We start from the raw sequence: 18811 nt of genomic DNA, 5'->3' as shown, positions 1-18811 counted from the left end.
GTTTGTGGATATAGCGGAGAAAAGTGCAAGTTTAATCTCATGTTGTTGTAAAAGCAAGTTTATAGACAATTATGTAAACTCTAGTTTACCTTCAGTTTTGAACTTTGTTGGTGCCAGGAAGATAGTTTCCGCCTTTCCGTAATGTTCTTCAGTGAACCCCAATTGAGGTCTACCTTGTATGCCAATTTCTCAATAGTAATTGGCCACTAACTTGCCTTGATACCGTATACATCTTTGAATTCCTCAAGTATGGTATCTGCCTCTTGCTTGTCCAATTGGGCAACCTCTTCGATGTCGGCGTTGAATGCGAAGTGTAGCATTATCATGTAGTGCATTGATATTCCTTTGCCATATTTGTCAAGTAGCATCTGCGCCATGGAACGAGTCATCTCTTTATTGACCGATTCTTTTCCATCTGAGAGTTTGTGTATAATGTGCTTAATTAGCCCATCTGCGAGGTTGTTTGATCCTCTTGGTTTATCTAGCAAGATCTGGGTTACTCTTTGTTGGCACAGAAGGCACCACGTGTGCATCGGGTGTGGGGGGTCCCAAACCCCGCCCCCTAGCCATGCCACAGAGCTTCTCTCTCCTCCCAAAAAGTCCCAGGAGGGATTAGAGAGAGAGGAGGACAAGTCTTTTTATATTCAAGCCCCTTGGGGGGGCACCAATGCATATGGGATTAGTCTCCCATCAAATTACCATGTGTCGATAGCGCGCTAGCTCCACACACAAACCACGCTCCATTTTAGCCAACCGAGGGGTGAAGGCCACCACCTCCAACACCCCCCTATGGACAAACCTCGAGGTAAACAAACCGTGGAACTGACCAAACCTAGTCACGGACAAACACAAGATCGGACCCCCAAACAAAGGCCAAATGCCACCAAACACCACGAGTAGCATAGATGCCAAAGTCCACAAGGAGATACATGTGTCAGTAGTCATGAAGAGCGGCTGTCGTCGCACTTCAAGTCATCGGAAGGATCGCAACAATTCATCGCCAAAGAGCCCACGACTGCCACATGTCGTCCACGCGGGGGCCGTCTTAAAATTTCGCACAATCCGCAGTCTGATCGGCAGCTCTGATACCATGTTGGCGCAAAAGGTGCCACGTGTGCACCGGGTATGGGGGGTCCCAAACCCCACCCCCTAGCCATGCCATAGAGCCTCTCTCTCCTCCCAAAAAGTCCCAAGAGGGATTAGAGAGAGAGGACAACAAGTCTTTTTATATTCAAGCCCCTTGGGGGGGCACCAATGCATATGGGATTAGTCTCCCATCAAATTGATATGTGTCGATAGCGCGCTAGCTCCACACATAAACCACACTCCATTTTAGCCAACCGAGGGGTGAACGCCACCACCTCCAACACTCTTGTCATGAGTGGATGATATTCTTCGTGAGAATTGAATCCGTAGATGTACTCTGCTGGTAGTACTCTTGCTATGTTAGCTCTTCACATTTGTTTGTCATTGAAGAATATCTTTGTTCCTTTTTTTTGCGTCTTGGAGGCGCATTCCTGTTCGTTTATCTTTTGTACTGCCGACATCATACCAATCCAAGTCATGTCGAATGCCACCAACATTGATGAACTATAAGATTGGATCATGGACCCAGATTTCCACGAAGTTCCTCATGTGGCAATCGGGGCAAAAATCATGCTAACAGAGTACATCAACCTAATGATCGAGGTGGCCAATGGAGCAATAGGAACTATTCAAAGACTGGAGTGGGACGAAGCAACATCCACATTGGTAAAGATTCATGCCATCCTCTCCTCGACAAGAGAGCGTATAATCCTTAGACGCTCAAAGAACACTCGAAGGGTGCTCAATGGAACATGGTACCACAAAACCACATTCCCAATCACGCTCGAATATGCCATGACTAGCCACAAGTCACAAGGTGCAACACTACAAGGGAAGGCAATAATCACGATACGACAGTCGTTCGCTCCAAGACTGACGTATGTCGTGCTCTCTCGAGTGACTACTCGTCAAAATCTTAGGATCTTGCATGGCATAAAATTGACTGACTTTGTAGCGATGCCATACATCACACTACCTGAATAAATGAGATATTTTCCTTTAAAACAACCATCACATCCACTCTTACGTTTCCACTAGTAGTTTGCTACGAATAAATAAAAAATATGTCATCACGTTCACTCTTACGTTTCGACTAGAAGTTTGCTAAGAATAAATCAAGCAAATGTTAAAAAACATAACTTTAATAACATTCCTCAGTTTCACAGATCAAGCAGAACCAAAAAAAAAAAGAGACCTCAAAGTAATGGCTAGCGCAAAAGAGGTAAAGCTATATGCTTTTACATTTCTGCAATCATGATGTCAATATTGCCTCATTAAATCAATGTGCATCCTGTCTGTGAGTGCATAGAATAGTCGTGTCTGTGTCCATGAATGTTGATGCCTCCTCTTCTGTGATCATGAGACCACCGAGGTATCGTTCGATCTGCTATTCTATTGGTGGTGTTGTGTGAATGATGTTTAAGAACGTATTGAAATCTGGATCTTCTAGGTGCCGTATGGAGGCGTGCATGTAGTGAAATCTTTCTCCAAAAGGGCGAATTACTGATGTGGCATTTTCGGCAATAGTCCTTTGCACCCTACATTTGCATACCGGTGGTAGTTGTTGCATGTCACCGAAAAGAATCACCTTCTTGGATTGGAACAGGTCTAGCATACTGTTCTTGCAAATCTCACATAGTTATCGAACTACCAGATTCATCATGTAGGATGTCATCATAGATATCTCGTCGATGATGATTGTGTCTGCTGCAAGTAAAGCAAAGTAGCGTTCATCGGAATTGGCAAGTGTGCTACGAAACATATCATTCTTCTTTGGAAGGGCAAATTGATGATGGATTGTTGTTGCTAGGCGGCTCAAGCGTAGTGCTAAACACCAGTTGTCGCTGACAAAACTCTCACAAAACTATGGATTTTTTGTGCAAAATGTGATTGTATGTAATGTACTTGATCATGAATGTCTTACCTGAGCTTGGTGTTCCGCAAACAATGTGCAGCCCTCCTTCTATCTCGAAGATGTTTTTGTAGATCACACTTTGATCTTCTGTTAGCGTACTATCTCCCATGCTTTTGAAGTCGTCTAGTAGTTGCAGAATCTTGATTCAGCTCCTCTCGATTGTGTTGTTGCTCCCATCCTCGCAAATGGTTAGAGAAGTATTGTCCATGGGTCACAGAGGGCTCTTTTGCAAGATCATGTTGGTAATTTATTGTCTTGTCTCGTCTACAAGCATATGAATCTTACAGTAGTTCGAGATGAGTGTATGGATGTCGTGCTCTGTTTGGATAATCCCATGCATGTGACATTCCAAAAAGTACGACCTTGTCTGATTGTATGTCGAGAGCAATTCGTTCTCATTCGTGAAAGGAACCTTCTTTAGCAACTCGTTGAAGAAGAAGCCCTCAAAGTGGTAGGCAGGATGGTAATCAGTGAAGTGTACGAGTCGTGTGTTGGGATATACGTAGTTCTTGAATAAATTCTTCATCGTTGCATGGGTTCTATCGAGCCTTCGTTCCTTTTGGGGGGTGAAGGATTTCCAATATTCCTGAAATGTGAGGTGCTCTAGTATCACCGAGCACGTGCAGTAAGTGTCAATTGGATGCATTGTTGGACCACAATAGTTTCGCAAGTATCTTTGGCAAAGCTCCAAAGGGGAGGAGTCAATCAAGTACACTGCTTTGTTGCGATGGATTGTTGGTATTTGTTGCCTTTGTCAGTGACATCAGCTTTGACAAGATGTATGCTAAGATCATCTTTAACTTCAATGGATCTAGCGTGTCAAGGCCCAAGCGCTTGGCGTCCTCGGTATTTAGATTTAGTTTTCCTATCGGTTCTGTTTTCATAGCATACTTCAGCAGAGAGTACGACAGACCGGTATTTGTGATTCTTTGAATATTCGTATGTCCTTGCCATAGTAATACTACTGTAGCATGATACAGGATGACATTTCGGTGCTTTTGATTTGGGCAGAAATACAACCATCGATGTGTCTTTGGATCTACTGATGGCTTTGTGTTCCCATGGTCATCAAATGGAAAGCCATACTTGCATTTTCCTGAAATCTACAGATCACACCTGCAAGAACTGCTGCAATTATGGATCTGCTTTCTTTGCACCAACCTTTGTAGTTTCATCATTGCTAAAGAAGCATGTGAAAGCTGTGGAACCCTGTCTTCTTCATATGGAATGTGGGCATCTATTTCTTTGTAACTTGATCAACATCATCATCATGGAGCCATAGCATAATGTGTGCATGAAGTGATCCACGATTTTGGATTTCATACCTAATCAAGTAATGTTTGACTCTTCCCAGCAAGTTGTTGTTGCTAAAAATGTATTGGTGCAAGAACTATTGCAACCTGAGGTGGAAAATCATGGCACACTTGACAGGGCAATCTCTCCAAGTGAACTGTGGGTTGTACTGCTTTATGAGTTGCTCGGAGATCGTCGCTCCAGCCATCACATGTCGTGGTAACCTCATCAGCCGTTAATGTCAAGAATATATGCGGTAGACCCCAGTGATCCACCATTGCCATTAGATCCTTCAAGTTTCTTTGATGCCAGGACGAAGAACCTGGGATTGTTGCTAGGATTTCAAATTTGATCATGTCTCTTATCAACTCCTCAGTTGTTGTGTTCGATCTTTCACAGCGCTTTTGATCGATGTCTCTTTGAAGGATAGCTGTTTGTGTCCTGTTTGCTACAGCAAATGCTTGACAGAGTTGATACATTAGCAAGATATATGGCTTGTACAATGTGAATAGCGAGAAGAATGTAGACACCCTCATTTTTAAATACTCATGGAAGAATAGACGACCATCGTGCCAACCGTGCCCAAAAGGGAAAAGAAATGGAAAGAGGGCACTCTCGATCATCAACTCCTCACCTTTTATCATTCTGTTTCTTGAGGCGACAGCCGCTTGCTCCCTTGGATTTTCTTCTGTACGTAGGACGATCGACCCAACCTCTCTAGTTGCAGGCCTAGAGAACTGTGATTTATTGGGAACTTGGTCAATGCGTTCCAATATAGACAAGTAGTTCCTTTCATGTGCAGCACCCATCGCTTCGAATGGAGAATTGGCAGAGTGTTTTTCTAGTATTGTTGCGATAGCATCTGACGAGACAACACTGATCCCTAGTCTTAGATGAGGTCTTTCCAGCATTGTCTTGTATTGCTTTAACAACGGGTTCGACGCGAGATTCAAAGAGAGGATGTCTCTAATGGGCATCAAGAAATGTTCAGTGTTTTGAAAAAATTGCTCTTGTCGATTCCAGCAAATAAGAGGATTATCTAACAAAGATCTTGATGTCAGCTGCCCTATTGCTAACGACTGCATCACTTTGGTGATATTTATACTGACATCTAACATGATAGCATCTGCATGCGGAAGAGATTTGTGCGAAGGATGCCTTGTATATATTTGACCTCGTATGGAACAGAGTATAGCTTTCGAAAAGGTTGAGAGATGCACCCCTTGCAAAACATTTGTGATGCCAAGTCACCATGTGCTTTCTCTGCATGCACATGAAGTAGGATATTGGAGAAGCAATAAGGAAGGACTGTTTGATTCTAGCGCGTTTTGCAATTGTGAAAGTTTATGACTTTTGCTAGTCCAAAGCTCACACTTTCCACACGTAGTGTAAAATTGGAGCTTCTTAATTTGTTGAGAGCAATCATTATTCCATTTTGCCAGTGTTTGATCTAGAAAGATCCAGTTTCTTGTCGATGGCTGTAATTTACGTTTTTTCATATCAAACATTCTTCGTATGGCAAGGCGACATCTCTCGATAATCGACTGCCTCATGTTTGACGTACTTGTATGCGTAGCTATCGTATTGCTTGGTGCAAGCATATAGGTTAAATTTTTTTGATTTGTTAAGCCAATCGATACACATTGTAGGCGAAGTTTATTAATATCACAAACGTGCTGTGTTAATTTTGTAGAATTCAATAACAATTGCGTGACAAAGTTAGATACAAGGAAAGTACCTTCTTGGCTGCTGCTGCTAGAACGTTGAGACGATTGGAACTTCGAGGAGAGCAAAATGGCCTCAAGCAATGCAATGAAAATAAGTGAGATCATGAAACAATAAGAAGGTGCCAAAGAACTTTATTACGGTAGTTCTGCTTATTGGGTTGACTCTCAAACTTCATTTTCATCTTCTTCGGAGCTTGTAGATTCTTTTTTTTAATTGTCTCCATTTTCTTCTTGTTTGAGGCCTTGAGCTTTGGTTTATTGCTAGACTCTTGCATGCTAGTTGCTGAAGTCATTATTGAATGCTTGCTCTTGAGGAGCTTACTATCTTGAGAGTGCATGCAAACTGCTGCCGTTGCGGATGTCCAGTTAAATCACGAATTTGGAACAACAACGAGAAATAATCTCAGGAATTTTATCTACGATTAAAAAACAAATCGTTTGTTACGCTAGCAAATTGTTAAAGGAACAGGTAAAAAATTTTATATCTAATAAAAGAACGCGCAAAAAATAACACATACATGTGTATTAATAAAAGAACGCGCAAAAAATAACACATGCCTGTGTATTAAAGTAATGATTCGATGTTTTTTTATTTGAAAGACCATCATACATTCAAAGACTAAACACCCGCCGCGAAGCTGCAGGGGGAGCAAATGCTGCAAGCCCCTTACGCTTCCACTCCTACTTTCGTCGGTTATGAACATAGTCTAAAGCATCGTTACGACGACGAAGTTAAAAGCATCGTCACTCAATCATCACTACGCTACTCTCGGTCTCACGAATTAGTTAGTTCTACCACACTCTTCTCGTCAACCTCTCCTCTACCACTTCCTTCTTCTTCGTCGTCGTCGTCCTCCTCCCCCAGCTTCCCATCAACCTCCTCCCCTCCCCCTCTCTCCTAGCATATCATTGGCGTTTATATTTGAGATGGGCAGCTCCCACACTAATCGTATGGTCTTGACGGTGGATGGAGAGACGTGAAAGGCTGGAGCGAGCGAGCTAGACCCCCCTAGCGACAGCTTCCCACGGTAGCAGCAGCCTTCTCTTCCACCCCACGCTTCCACTAGGGGAAAGGGTCGGCAGTGGAGGTTGAAGAGAACCGGCCATGCGAGTTGAAAGCTTAGTTGTAGAGGCAAAAAAGATGTGTTACGGGGGCCTCCATCGCGCTGCGTTGCTTCTGCCAATTGATCAACAAAGTCAGCACACAGGAAGGTTGGAGAGGAGAGAAGAGCCAACGAGGAACAACAGAATGGGTTGCTTCAGCGCACGTGTTAAAGCAGCTTGAGCAATGGTTTGCCTCGATTTTCAACACAACAAACATATCTTTCGTCTACCATCTACACACCGCAATATCTCCGCGAGTCGAAAAGCTTTCCTTCTGTGGGCGGGACACTGGCCAAGCCAGACAGAGTAATCAGGGACGATGGGAGCAAGGTGATCATGACTCGATATGCCGACTTTCGTTCTGAGTCCTGGGAAGTCTTGAAACTCGCCTGCGAACTCGAAGATGCTGTTGGCTCCTGCGTGCTGGGCCAACAATTTCTTCTACAGCTACTAGTTCAACAACGTGAACAGGGCGCTCTTTATGGTAGTTAACATAGCCTACCCATTTGTAATTCGAGAGGGTGCGTCGGTTCTTGCAAGCAGGATTGCTAAAAGCTCGGCTGCAAGGTACACAGGAAGTGATGGGCGAGATCAAAGAGGTGACATCAAGATCGCAATATGCAAGCTACCGCGCAAACTGGAGGAGTATCATCGTAAAGCGTGAGCGATTGGATAAAAATGATAGGAACGCCGTCGACAAGGACAACATATGGAAGTTGGACACTTCCAGCTTGGTCGAAAAAGATGGAGGCCTGAGCTACTCAGTATGTGATAAGAGGCCACTGCAGCTAATGCAGCATGATTGGAACGACGGAGTGAGAAAACCCATGGATGTTGTGTTGGGAAGAACGAAGCTTGTGAATATCATTGCTGTATCAAGCGAGAGAGGCGACGTGGTGCCTAGGATACTGTACACGCTGGAAGTACAAACATAATTGCAACAGAAAAAACAGAAAACCAAGGAAAAAGACAAGAATTGCCGACTTATATGAAAGGTCAAAAAACAAAATTTAAAGAAAAAAGAAACATCCAACTCAAAAGGGCATACTACCTTAAGGCTTATATTACCCATGACAAGCAAAAACTCTACCCTCCACTTGCTCCTCCTCTCAAGTATCAAACGAAAATCCAACACATTCCTCTCAAGTGAAGAAACATCAAAACACCACAATCTCTCTGTGGCCCTCCTCCTCAGACACCATCCAATTCCATACACACAAGATCAGGATAGGAATGACGGTAACCATGGAGTGAGAATCCCCAATAAGCACAGATCTCCAAGTAGGAAACTTGGTCATCAACCCTGCCTTTTGAATAGAACCCTCTGGCCACTTCCAGATCCCCCTAAGTGCAAACATTCCTTAGCACTCTCCACAACATGTGCCTGGGCATATCAGAGACACATTCACCCACCTGTTATCGCTTGTGGACAAGCAACCAATGGTCACCCTTTAGAGCAAAAACTTGACTTGCCAACCCCTTCTAGCTACCATATCACACTCATAAGTGAAGGGTTTATAAAAAGGCTACCACCTAACATTTACCTATAGTAGTAGTACAAGCTAACATTCTAACATTTCCCTAGTCATAGTATAAGCTAACATTTCCCTAGTCGCAGCACATGCTAACATTTCCCTAGTAGCAATATGTATGCTGGGCCTTTTGAGCAAAGTCAGAGGCAAGCTGCTCTGGGCCACAAGCCTAAAGGTAAGTGCCAGTAGCAATGCCAGTAGTGCCAGCTATAGGTAAGGCGGCTGGAAGGAGGCCCTTCGAACAGCCATGCTTTCATCCTATCCTTAGCTTCCAACTTATTCCTCCATCAATAAACACCTTGCCAAAAATTCTACTTCAATTAATGATTTGCCGAATAATACAACCCTATACATCGCTTTAGCAAAGTTTTTCTCAACGTGAACAAATATGAAGAGGGAGAGGAGAAGAGTGGAGATAAGGAGAGAGCACACCACAAATGACTAACTGCACATTAAATTGGTTGAAAAGAATGAATGTATATATACCCCTTGAGGGTCAGGGTTAGGATTTCTAACCTCGTACCTTTTAGCACTGTTTGTGTTAGTGCTTTGCACAATATGAACACACGATGTTGAGATGAATCCTCACAACGTAATGCACATCCCCTAGCAGGAGACCACTAATTCACAACCCAAATAGAGCTTAATGCCTTCGCTAAAACCACCAAATCTCCATGATTACACTAAAATTACACCATAAAGGACTCCAACGGCTTCAACTTAGCCTTATTGCCATCCTACAATTGTCCCCATGCCATCGGTCCTTTCCTTGGTATTTTCCTATCTTTAGGCAAATCAATCGTTGCCACTGGCTTACCCTTACAAGCCACTGTACAACTCCACCATAAGACCTTTACTATCTTTCCATGCAAAGAGTGGGTGACCTTCTAGGTCAAAACCAGGCACCCTCAAAATCTTCAAAGGGAAATATGACATTAGCTCATATCCTCCAACCACCCACCCATACACCCTTGCCCTTATTAATTAACCACTTCACAATTCCAACCCAAGGGGCATCGCTTTCAAATAACCTCAGCAAGCAATTACTAACCATGGAGAGATTCCTCACCCCCACATCTCAACACCAATCCTCCTCTACTCTTGACAACCTTCAAGTCATCCTAAGGAATGAAATGTAAGCCACATATATTGTAGCAAGAGCCAGAACATGTTAAATAATCAATACATTGACATTCTGCCTCAAACCTAGACCATGCTAACCATATAATTTCTCCCTCAAATAATCACAGAACCAATAAAACCATTGTCTCATAGATAGCCCAAACCCAGTGGGTCCCTTGGATACCTCACAATTCCATTGAACAAGGCTAGATCCTCTAATCCACCCAAATTAGTCCAAAGGGCAAAAGTTAAGTACACACAAACCTTGAAACCTCACAAAACAACTAAAGCAACCCACATGGAGTACTTACCTTTCCACACAAATCCACAAATAGAGCAACTATATTATCTGCAAAAAGCTGCCAACCAAAAGCACTCCGGTCCTCACCTAGACCTTTCTTATGCGGGCTAATCAAAGATATAGTGTCAATAGCAAAAACCAATAGGACCAAAGTGTACCCCTATTTGATAGACATTTAAAGCTCAAGTTGCCCCACCATTTGAACGAAAACTTCCCCAAACCTCAGATGCTACAAGGCTCAACAAATGTAGTCCCAACGAATTCTATCATAAGCTTTATCTAGATAGAAACCAAAGAGGATGCATTTCCAACCCAAGGCATGTGCAAAATCAAGGGTAGCCGAGACGGTCATAATATTTTCAAAGGCATCCCTACCCTTCACAAATCCATTCTACTCCCTATCCACCCATGAAATGTAGATTTTTCTAATCTTCATACAATGCAAGAGCCTTGGGTACAATCTTATAGGAACCATAGTAATTGAAATCCAATCTCCCACCTTCAACTTGTTTTGTTGTAAAAAACCGTCCCTAGCCCAACATTCACATCCTAGCCCACCTTCAACATTGTTTTGTTGTAAAAAACCGTCCCTACCCCAACATTCACATCCTCAGATAGAGACCCCCTCCAAACACCTCTCCACAAGATTTTGCTTTACGACTTTTGAAAAGGCAACAAAAAACTCAATGGCTAAACCATTAGGGCTCTAGAACTTCTCTTTCTCCATGAAACTTAAAGCCTCTCACAACTCTTCTATAGAAAATTGTTTGGCCAAATTAGCGTGTTGGACACCAGACACCCTACTCCCCATATTCAAAAGCACTCCTTGGGACTTAGCCTCCCAGCCATTATCAACCACAACTGGCTCCCCTATAATTTCACCCAACTCCCTCTGGAAAACATCAACAATATATTAACATTCTTTCACCATCACATCATTGTTATCTTGTACCCAATCCACCAAGTCCATGTTGTACTTTCTTCTAACACCTTGGAAAAAAGACTGAGAGGAACAATCCCCTTTAGCCAACCACAATTGCCTCCTCTTCAATTTAGCATCCTTAGCCTTCTCCCTCTCCCATACCTTCAAAGCCTCTTCTACCTCCATAACTAGAGATCCCGATTCCCACTATTGCATGCTCCATGGAAACTCTAAGGCCGCATAAAGGTTTTTAATAACCAACAATGGATTTCCCATATTGATTCATCGAGCCAGTCTATACTCCCTATCCCATTGCATCACGCACTTCATAACATCTATGATTAGCTGATCCCATTTCAAACAAGGATGACCAAAATTCACCACATCTTTGCAACACAAGCACAAAAATCCTTTCTCAATAAAGACCTCCTATCAAACAAATGAAATATCCAAAGGCCTACAAGACACCACAGGCATAGAGAAATACCATTTCATAGCCGACAAGCCAGACATGAATAGGTAACAGCTTCCCATTGAGGCCTTCATCCACCAACCTTTCTCTAATGCATAAAACCTATCAATCCCCCTAGCTCGAACCTCTATCCCCTTGTTTGTTGCACCCCAAAAGCCACTCCAACCCCTCTAAATCAACCTCTGCACAGTCCACAAGTTCCCATGACAATACTAATTCTTCCACTCAACCGCAAAAAAGCTCTTCTAGCAAAGTCATATTCTAACCCCTCCAATTTCCAAAATTTCCCCACGATCTTCTCAGTAAGCAATTTCCAATGCCCAACCCTATCATTAGCTCCATTTGGAGCATACAAGGAGACAACATTAAAGACCATTTATTCTTGAAACTTATTTTGCCAAGAACTACCCCTTCTAATCTATAGATGATTCCATTGTGATCTCTTAAAACTTCAATTGCCATGAATTGGCCCTTCTCATCTCTAAACAATTCCCTCACTTGCAAATTCTGCTTAGCTAACATAGACACGCCCCCAGTGCCCCTACCTCGGCAATAAAAAAACACATCAAAACCAAATTTTGAGCCATTTGTCAAGTAAAATCCTCCTCCCTTCACATAACTAATGTCACCTTAGCCTCATGAACTTTTCTTAAACACCCTCTTTGCTTTGCTCTACTATAATCCACATTGAATTCCAAGACAAAATTGACATGGAAATCTCTTGAGACCACTTGTTTGTTAGTGTCGCGCAAAAAAAGCAATTTCTATTTTCCTTCCCTTTCCAAACCCAAACTGCTTCTAGCTACTCCTACTCGCTCATCTAAATTAAATTCTTTAATTTGTATGAGTACTCCCCCTTATCCCCAATTAATCTAAGGTCATGCTTGATTGATCTACCTCACCGCCTCTCCCCTTAATCTACTTTCCTATCCCTCACCACCTCTCTTCACCCTCACTAACTCCCTCCCCACCCCTCTGCTTCCTTCTCTCCACTCCTTTAATCCGTAATCCTGTTCCCTCTCCCTCACTGCCTCCTCCTCTCCCTCACCTCAACCACCCCAGTCTCCCACTCTTCCCCCCTCTCACCACCCCATCTTTATAGCCACTCGGGAGCCTTAAAGCTTTTGGAACGGTGGTTCTAGAACCAATGTTCTGGAGCCACTTCCACCGCCTTAATTTTTTGCCATCAGCATTAAGTTAAATGCACTTTTAGCCCTGCACTCCTGCTCCTCTTAATACAAATGCATGAATAAAGTACATCATGGGTGCCTACTCAATACTAAGCGTAGCATTATTAACAAGTTTAGGAACCATCCTAGATGAGTGCGGGACTTTATCAACATTCCCAAGTAGCTTCTTCCACTAGAACTTGTTGAATGCTCTCTTCATATAATAAGCCTTAACTATCACGTCATCTTCACCACATCAGAAGAACAACAGCATGGGGACAAATTAATTGCACTAGACGCAATGCTGGAGCTTGATAGCTCACTCCAGTATCCACACTTTACATACCCACAAGAGAGGACTCAATATTTGGAGCATCTTGTTCCATCAAAATAGCTTTACTTTCATTTTGAAAAAGCTTCCTACCTACATCAATTGATTCCACAGGCCCAACCTCCCTTGTCTTAGACCTTGAAGTATCATGTGAACCTGATCCATCATCTTGTCTTTCCCCACACCAACTTGCTCGGCTCCCCCTCAACAACATGCATCCCATTATTCACTTCTACCAGCTCCCTACATCCTTTAGAAGGATAGTTATATGCAAAATGACAATTCTCCTTGCATACAAAACATGTATTTGGAAATGAACTAAAGCGTGGACCTACTATGTATACACCAAATCATTCAAGAGATTGACATCTAGGTGGTTACCAATCTCTTAGGCTTAATCCCATAGGATCCATGACTTTGAGTGCAAAATGATGATCTTGTAAATTATGGAACCAGAAGAAGCTTCCCCAATGCACATGCAAGATACTCCATAGCATCCCTAAGCCATAACCAAAGATTTGGAAACACCACCCACACTAGACAATCATTAAAAAGGAACTCATCCACATTGAACGATGGATGCCATGGAATTACTAGCATAGTGACACCCACAAACATGAAAGAGCACCTCACCAAAGCATTTCTAATAGCCTTCATAGCACATTGAAGCATGTGTCATCTTGACAATGACTCACGTGTCGTGGGGATCTTGAAGGAATGCCGATGGAGCCTCCACTCCAAGCTACTCCTTGTGAGAGCAATACAAAGCACGAGTCATCTGCTTGTGCACTCAAGCGGCTCCCGGATTTTCACAATGTGTTTCCACAAGAGAAAGAGGGAAAGGGGAGAGGGAAGAAGAGAGGGGAAAAGGGAGGGAGAAGGAGGAGGGGAAGAGAGAGTGAAGGGGGATGGAGTGGCAAACACAAAGGCACTACGAAGGAGACAAGATAACACCTAAAGACACTCTTGAAAGAGAAGAGGGAGCTTGTATTCCAAACTTGTGCATACTGCTCAATGAAGACCAAAGTCAACCATTCGGCCTTTTATACAAGTCACCTTTTGAAGGGAGGGCCAACCCTTATCTCTTTATACCACTCTCCCGTCTCATTATTTTACCATCCTCTTGGGCCCACCATCTAGCTCCAAGACACAATCTTGGCTCTATGAAATTGCCACTGTCCATCAAATCACATCACTTAACCAACGGTGGCATAGTGTTAACCAATCTGTTAACATTCCCCCCTTCCTGATCTCAATTCAGTCCTCTGGATCGTGCAGCGTGGATGGTTGCTGGAGTGTTGTCCATGAAGATAATGCAAAGTAGTCTTTCAAGTGCAATAGGCTGAGTCTTCTTTTGGTCCATTGTAGTAGAGGGATGTAGTGGTCCCTTTTGTTATGGATGAGTGATTCTTCTGGAACTAGCGCCTTAGGGTTTGTGTGAGCCGAGTTCAGTACTTGTGACCATTCAAAGAAGGAATAAGAAAAATAAAAAAAAAGTATAAGGCGTAAGTTATTAGGAAGAAGGTGTTAGTAGGGATTGATGTAAGATCCTATTGGTGTTAGTGTTAGCAGAGTAAGTAAAGTGCATTCTCATGCTCCTCTTAGGTCCCATATTTTATTTGAGTGGGACTTCTAATGGATTCTCATCAGACTATGTCTTTGTCATGCCATGTTTAAACGTCTAAAGTTGTGCATAACATTTTGTCTTGCTTCTCTACATTGAAGTTCCTTTAAAATCCATTTCATCGAGGGCTTTGCTTGGAAGTATTTGAGCCCAATAAGATTATGGCACCATCTGGAGCTTTATTTTTCTTAGGCATCAAATCAAGAGGAGTCTGATAATACACCATACAAACCCCTAAAATGAGGACTATGGGTGAAGAGGTTTATAGAAGGGGGATTCTAGGAAAGGCTTCTAAGCGAGAATTGAAAGAAAATAAAAATAAAGAAAAGAGGATGAGTAGAAGTTAGATAGTTAATGGTGATTAGGAATGTGAAAAAAGCTTTGAGGGTCACAAAAAACTCATCCAAACCCATATTGGTGTAATCACCTTCACCCTAGAGTTGAATGCATCCTTGAGAGTTGCTTGTGGAGAACCACTTGTCATTCCATGTGTGAATTCAAATTCAAGACGATGAATTAGGCATGAGTCAATGCCCTATTCTGTTTTGGCTCTGCTAATGGGATCTGTTGTTGATGCTGATTGGTGTATTGACTTTCCATAGAGTTTGTAGCTTATCTTCTTGACCAAGGATCCCTTAGGTTGATGTACTTGTGATTTGCTGAGTGTGCCATGCTGTGAGAACCTACAAAGGACTGATCGCCTATTTTCACCTAGTCTTACATTCACCTAGGACTTCCACATGTGAGCAGAGAGGTAGGACTTCCACATGTTATAACCTTATTGCTCTTATGGACACACCTAGACCTAGCACTTGGAACTGAGTTCATGTTCACTTAAATGGCCTTAGTACCTATGAGTACATCGGAAGGTGAGTGCAGTGACATATTGACGAATTGTGACCCAAACCTAGCAGGAACATCATTTTGTGGACCACCAGAGGAATATGAATTGTATAGCTATTCAGGACCTCATGTAAGTCTGATAATCACTTTGAAGGAGTGTCACTAAGACATTACTGGAGATCTTTGTTGGCGCGAGCAGTTGTCATTCCATTGGCAGCAATGTTGCTTGAAGTTCTTCGAGATCCTTGATTGCAGCAACAAGTTCTTATGGAGCTACTCCATTTTTAGAAGTAGGTTCTTGTGGATCTACTATTGGCATGTTTCTTATTGTCGGTGTTGCATCATTGAGCATTGTGATCTCCCACATGTACCAATTCTATGATACTCATCGTAATAAAGTGATATATGTTCTATGTATCAAATGTGAGTAGGATTGCAATGTCTCAAAGATATTTTGCTTTTGTTGAGCCCAAGTTTCAGTTGAGAAAGTTGTCAGGGACTAAGATAATTTGTTGCTCACATTGGAAGGTTCTTGTGGGACTTCCATTGTGATGGGCATTACTTGTGTGGCTGATTCTTGAATAGCTACCCTAATGATAGATGCCAAATTTCTTTGTAAGGAAGGTTTTTTGTGAGGCTCCCAATGTGGATTCAGCTTTTGTCTTGGCAGGTTCTTGTATTACTATCTCTTTCTTCAAGACAGGTTCTTGTGTTACTACTAGTTGCCTTGAATATGATGCAATAAATTGACATCCCTTTTGATAGACTTGTGAAGATCAAGCAGGTTCTTGTGTTATTGTCTTTCTTTTTTAGACAAGTTCTTGTGTAACTACTCAAGAGGAGGTAGATGAATTCCTTTGCGTATGATCCTCCTGCATTGGTGCTTTTCCCTTATCCTTGAAAGCAGGTTCTCATTGTTCTTGGCATCTTTGCAGAGTACATTCTTGTGTGACTACTACTAGTGCATCTGCACTTGTTGATGCTTTTGTATTGATAGATTTGGGGCTTCGCTCCTGCTTTTGCGATGGAGATGATGTACATTTAGGCTTAGGGCAAGCGTGGATGGGCTATTGATTGCTCTGATAAGGCTTGGGTACCCATATATAAGAGCTAGCAAGGTAATATCCTTGGGCCTTGAGTAGTCTTATGGGAACCCTTTGGTAATGTACCTTCCTTGTTGGATGGCGTCCTCTTCTTCTTTGATATTGAGGTTTGTTGTTTACATGAGGGGGTGGCTAGCGATGGTGAGGCTTGATGTTTAGAGGAGGGGGTGTCTTTATATGTTGAGGTTTCTTTGGAATCCAAAAATATGATTCACCCTCAAAGTATCTTTGAGCCTTCAATCGATCCTTTCGAACCCATATTTTATTGGTTGCCTTTTATCTTCATCTTCTTCACTGGTGGCATCCTTGTTGAGGTGGGGAGGTGGAAGTAGTTGCTGATGTTGATCCTTGGCTAGCAATTGGTGAATATTGATGGGATGATTCATCACCAAATAACCCTTTGTAAGTGTCTTGGATCCAGCTTTTACCAAGAATGGCGGCTTTCGTTAAGGTACCTCTAGGAGCTACAAAAAACTTGTAAGGCACAATGTAATTGTCTAAGTTTGATGATGTTGATGATGATGCTGAGTTTGATATATAGTCAACCGTCGACATGACTATGTTGTACTTAGGACTTAGTACTACCATTCTGCATTTTTGCATTTTGCATTTTGCATTTTGCATTGGTATGGATGCTCGTTTAGTAGCTCCACTACCATAACTCGTTGTATCAGTATTTTCATAGTCTCATAGACCCATTGGTCTTCCGAAGACTTTAATAAACTTTCTTTCTTTCTTTCTTTCTCCAACTACATGTGCACTTCCTCTCTTTCTATCGGTGATCATGATTTTCTCTCTCTCTATTGTGGTGATCTATATAGAACCTGACACCTCTACAGATAGAGGACATAGGGATGCGGGCTGCAAGGAGGGAAAGTGGGCAGTAGTGTGGGATGGACGTCTCATCACCAGGCCCCGTCCACCCTCCCACATAAGAGGAGGAAAGGGGGGGTCTATGAGACGCAGGACACTGAGACCCTCACTTGTACCATTTGCAACAACTGTAATGGTACCTTATGGTCAAAAGCTTGGGAATTTCTTGGAGTCCTACACACATAGTTTTCTATATAGAGACACATTAGAGCCTAAAGCGTCCCTTACTCGTAGTCAGGGATACACGTGGGAGTCACCTTATAGGGAGAGAGGAGGGAGACAGGTGGAGTACACGGTTTTATAGGAGTGGCAGTATTATATAGTTCATCCCTCATTGGGGCTATCTCGGTTCAGAGGAGGGGCCCACACTCTAGATTCCTTTGGATTCGATTACGATGCATGTGCTACTTTCAACCAGGGACATCACATTTTGCCACAGCAATGCAAGAGGAGGCTGAGACATCATGGATATCATGGATTTTTCAAGTTAGTTGGGGGGGTCATTCTGTGAGACGCATGATACCGAGACCCTCACTTGCACCATCTACAACTATAATGGCACCTTATGGTCAGAGCTTGGGAATTTCTCAAAGTCTAGTTCCGACGTGATGATGGGATTATGGACCACATACTTAAACTTAGGAGTGTAATAGAGGAGGCCAGGGCATGGTAGCAGAGGGTCTATTGCTGCTTTAAGGAGAGATAGTGCTTCCACTCAATTTTCTAAGATTCATGGACCAAGGTTCTCCTCTTCGACTCCTTGGTTTGACCTACACTCATGTATGGCAGCCCTTGCTGGGGGTCAGACCTCTCCGATATAGAGTGGACTCAAGTGGAGAGATTACATATTCTCTTGTTATCATGGATGATCGGTAGTAAGCCATCGGTTCCCCATCAGATCATTCAGGTTGGGCTCAGGGCATCTCCATTGTAGTTAGATGCAGCATTCCAGATTATGATTTATTTATACCGTGTGCGAGACTATGGCTCCTATAGTACAATTTTCCGAAAGAGATAACATAGGAGGGATTTTGCTTCTACCTCCAATCCTTCAACAACACCTACGCATCTCCGAGTAGGGTTTCATTGTCCCGCCAGGGTACACTCAGATCCACCTACCACACTTGCTTAGGATTGCCATTGGGTAGTTTCGTGTTTCATCGCCTCGACTCTGTATCGAGAGTGGAAGAGTAGAGGGGATCCTTAGAGAGAGTTGTATCTACACATTGTGTGACTGGCATGAGGTCGAGTCAGAAGAGCACTTAGCCTTCTATTGCCCAGTCTACTACGAGATTCGTGAATGATACCACTGCCTCTTCATAGATGGCTTCGAGCCCCTTTCTAGACTTCTCTCATACCTAGACCAGAGGTGCCTCGCCACTTTCACTCAGAAG

Source organism: Dipteris shenzhenensis, chromosome 5 (assembly GCF_047967505.1).
Source record: "Dipteris shenzhenensis isolate YYH24624 ecotype China chromosome 5, Dip_SZ_1.0, whole genome shotgun sequence".
Classification (NCBI taxonomy): domain Eukaryota; kingdom Viridiplantae; phylum Streptophyta; class Polypodiopsida; order Gleicheniales; family Dipteridaceae; genus Dipteris; species Dipteris shenzhenensis.
The sequence above is the reverse complement of the archived record's forward strand: the minus strand, read 5'-3'. Positions refer to the sequence as shown.